This window comes from Marmota marmota, unplaced genomic scaffold, assembly GCF_001458135.2.
Source record: "Marmota marmota marmota unplaced genomic scaffold, marMar, whole genome shotgun sequence".
In the NCBI taxonomy this organism is placed as follows: domain Eukaryota; kingdom Metazoa; phylum Chordata; class Mammalia; order Rodentia; family Sciuridae; genus Marmota; species Marmota marmota.
In genome coordinates, this window is record NW_026000221.1 from 3,824,125 (window position 1) to 3,828,856 (window position 4,732).

General features: G+C 29.5%; 1 non-coding gene across 1 annotated transcript; it reads right to left on the bottom strand.

Annotated features, from left to right (window-relative positions):
• Window positions 1-4,337: 4,337 nt before the first annotated feature.
• Window positions 4,338-4,501, bottom strand: LOC125613014. The gene has a single exon (XR_007343526.1). It is a non-coding gene; the product is annotated as a U1 spliceosomal RNA (small nuclear RNA).
• Between the last annotated feature and the right edge of the window lie 231 nt (window positions 4,502-4,732).

Here is a 4,732-nt window from a genome sequence, read left to right on the forward strand (position 1 = left end):
CAACTTGAAAATATAAATAGAATGAAGAACATCAGAGTAGAGCAATGAGATTTGGGGATGGGAGGAAGAAAGGGAAAATACTGGGGAATGAAATGGAACAAACTATGTTAAGTACAAGTATGAATATGTCCCTATGAGCCCCACTATTATTTATAATTATAATGCACTAATAAAAACACAGAAAAGAAACAGCATTTGAAGAATCAATGGCTGAAAATATTCCAAGGCTATTAAAGAATTAAGCCATCTATTTCAGAAGCTCCACAAGCACTAGATAAGATAAACACAAAACAATTCCTCAGCCTGTCAAAATAAATCTTATGAAAATAAATAAAAATTAAATTGTATTATATTCATGCTATGGAATGGTATATTGGAGCGAGGACAAATGATTTATAATTACTTGTAACAGTATTTTTAGTCGCTATAATGTTTAGTAAATCAAGACATAAAATGAGTAGAATAATGGTTAACTTTGGGAGAGTAATAATGACTGAAAAATAAGGGACAGAAAGCATGGTAAATCATAAAAGAGATTGCATTAAATAACATTGTCTTATGGGATTTAAATGTATGCAAATAAATATGTATATGTGCATGTATAATAAATATTTTATTTTAGTATATTGAGTATATTTATACATAACAGTTATATTAAATTAGAAAGAAGTAACAAAAGATAAATTTAAAATTTTCCACATATTTGCAAAATTTGGCAATATCCTTTCCGAATAAATCATTAGACAAAGAGAAAATTGTAAAGAAAAATAGAAACACTTTAAACAGATGATAAAAATATGACATTTTAAAGCTTGTGAAGTGTAACTAAAGCTGTGCTTAGAGAAGTATGAATAATCTTGAAGGCATATTTTGGAAATAAACATATAAAAACTGATAACTTAGTTATCTCAAGCTATTAGGAAAGAAGAGTAAATTAAGCCTAAAGAAAGTACAGACAAGGAAACAATGAAAGTAAAATAAGAAATGAGTGAAGTAAGAAACACAAAATGGAAAGAATTGGCAAAAAAAAAACTGGGGTCTTTTCCCAAAATATTAATTAAATGGATACACTACCAGCAAGAGTGAACCAGAGAAAATAAATCAGAAGACACAATATTGTCAGAAATCAGAAGAGATCCAAACAGGTGGTAGAAATAATGAAAACATATTATATCAATCAGGTTAAAATTTACATGAAATGAATAATTTATCTTACCCTAATTGGCACAATTAAAAGTTAGAAAAGTTCAACTTTTGTTTAATTGTTTCAAATATTAATATTTAAATGTCTTTCCAAAAGAAATCTCAAGACACACTCTTCATGAGGAAATTCTTCAGAAGTTTGAGAATGCAAAAATATCAACCATACACAAAACCTTCCAGATAATAGAATAAGAGATCCTAAGTCTTTTTATGAAACTGTAGCTCAAGTCACAAGGACATTGCAAAGTAAGATAAATTACAGATCAATATATCTTAAGGATAAAGATGAAAAGAGCCTAAGCAAATGTTACCCAGCAGAATCCAACAAGATAAATATAAATACAGTCTTGTATGTATATTATATATGACATTATACATTGCATATTTATATAATATTAATGTATTACATATAATATATTGTTATGTTATTATATTACATATGTACATATATATCACTGATTTCTGTTTGTTTACATTTGTTCAAGCTGTTTACATGTGTTTGTATGGACAATAAGTACATATGTGTGTACATATATTTGTGTGTATGTATATATACATATGTATTTACACACATTATTCAAACAAATAGGGTTAATTACAAGAACTAAGGGTTATTTAACTCCTGAAAATTAATCACTGTTTTGCCATATTCATATTAACAAAAAAGGAAATAAAATTACATAGATCTTTTAAAAGATACCTAAAAGTCATTTTTTAAAAAAATCATCATTCATTTGTGATTTTAAAACCTCTTAGCAAACTAGTGATAAAAACTTCTTTATTCTAATAAATAAAAGCTTCTAACAAATAATGCCTAATTATTTGTAATATGTAAATAATAGGCAGCACACACTTATAATTAGTGGTGAAATATTGAAAGTCTTCCTTTGAAATCAAGAACAAGACAGTAATTTTCATTAATACCACTTCCATTTAAAATTTATTGGAAATCCTAGACTATACAATACAGAAAGAAAAACAAATGAAGGCACAAGGATCAGAGAGGAAGAAATAAAAATATGATATATAGACAGCATGATTGTTAATTCTTAAGACTTAAGTTATATTATGATTATTGGATATAAAATCAATATTCAAAAATCACTAGCATTTCTACATATGTCCAATAGATAAATAGGAAATCAAATTTAATGAACACATTTTTACAATAGCATAAAAACTATAAATATATAGGTAAAATTTTAATGACAGATGAACAAGTACTCTACTTAGCAAAATACATTATTCAAAGAAAAAAACAAATGTGTGTATACCATGTTCATAGATTAGATAACTCAGTGTTATAAATAAGTTATTTTCCAAATTGATTCATATATTCAATACATTCTTGAAATTATTTTAATTCTACACCACTTTCCATGGAAGTTGAACACCTGAGTCTAAAATTTATATAAAATGCAGAGAGGCCAAGTATTGCCAAAACAATCTTAAAGATGAAACAAATTTGTATGAATTGCAAAACTGGATATCAAGGGTTAATGGCAGTAATTAAAACAGCATTGTATTGACACAAGAATGAAGAGTAGAAAATGGTATAAACTTTATTAAGGAACACTTGATTTTTTAACATAACAATAAAGAGTCTTTATTAAATATTTCTAGATTCATAGGTTATCTATATGTAAAAAGAAATATTTTGTCCTTAACTTACACTACAAAAGTGAATTCTAAGTATATTTTATATCTCACTGTGAAAGGGTAAGCATTAGGTATTCCAAAAAATAACATAGCAGAATATTTTCATGACATTGGAGCAGGTAAAGATTTCTTAAACAGGACATAAAACCAGTACCCATAAAAGAAGTTTTTGATTAATTGCTCGACATTTAAATTATGAATTTCAGATTTTAGAGGTGCATCATTAATAGAGTAAAAGGACAAGCCACAGTGTGTGAAAACATGTCTGCAATTTACATTGCTCACAAAATACTTTTATCAATATGTAAAGAAATCCATTAGAAAAATGAGAACTCAAAATAAGTGGATAAAAGTTATAACAGGCACCACATCAAAGAGATCCAAATGGCCAATACATATATATAAAGATGATTAACCTCACTATTTATCAGAAAAATGCAAATTAATATCATAATGTGATTCCATTATACCCTACCAGAATCCTTGAAATAAAAATGGCTATCTTATCAAGTCTTAGCAAGGCTGGGGAACACTGATTTTTCATATGTTTATGAGGGAGGTATAAATTAGCAAACCACTTAGGAAAACTCTTCAGCAAACAGCAATATCTGTATACTTTTAGATGTATATACAGCAAAAAATATGTAATATTTGCACCAAAAACCATACAACTATATGTACACAACTTCATTCATAAGATCCCAAAAGCATAAACAACCAAACGCCCACAAACTTGGATAATTAATATACAACATTATGTCTTCACACAATGGAGTCTAGATTGCTATAAAAACGTGTATGGACAATTCTATTCAACATATGGCTGAATCTCACAAACCAAGTAATGAGCAAAAGAAGCCAGAACCCTCCCCTTCCAAAAAAATGCATACTAAGTGATCCCAGTGGTTATACTTTGGAAGACATAGAGGATAGTGGCCAAGAGAGACATGCAGGGGCTTCAAAGGTACTGGCGATGTGCTCTCTCCTGATTTCTGTGATGATTATGTAGTTCTGTTCACTTGTGGGTAAGATGTACACTTACTTTGTATTCATTTGATTGTGTGTGTGTGCGTGTGTGTGTATGTGTGTGTGTGTAATATTACAGCAAGCTTTTGTTTAAAGATTGAATGTTTGAATAATTGGGCATAAACCAATGTGGTCAATTTCTAAAGGACAAAGTGCTAACATGCATTAAAAGTCTAGACATTTTCATATCCTAGGATGCGGAAATTAGGTCAAAAATAGAAAATTATCAGATATTTCTTTTAGGTTTCTAATTGTGTTAAATAGACTGTTGAATTATATTCAACAAAACCTTTTTGAGTATTAAAAGCTGAAGTGATTTTAATTTTTCCTTTTTTAATGTAGTTTTTGTCAGTGCATTATAATTATGCATAATAGCGAGACTCATTGTGCCATATTTGTTACATGTGCATAACATAATTTGATTAATCTCATTTCCCCATTTTTTTTTTCTGGGGAGAGCACGAACACTGTCTCCCACTACCACAAATTATGCAGTTGAATTTCCTGCATTTGGGGAAATCCCAAGGGTCAGCACATCTGGAGGGCAATGGATAAGCCTCGCCCTGGGAAAACCACCTTTGTGATCATGGTATCTCCCCTGCCAGATAATTATCATTCCCCCATTTTTATTATCCTAACTTTGTTTTCTATAGCAACAACACTATGTAAGCGTATTTGTTGACTCCTCTTCTGGTATTTTTTAAGAGCAGGGGACCTGTGGGTTCTTATAATTGGCCTGATTCTGGGGGTTAAGGAAGTATGGATATGCACGGTACTGAAGGGTACCTCCTATTGTTTCATGTTTAGGTTTCTGGCAGGGGAATGAATTATTTTATTCTGTCTG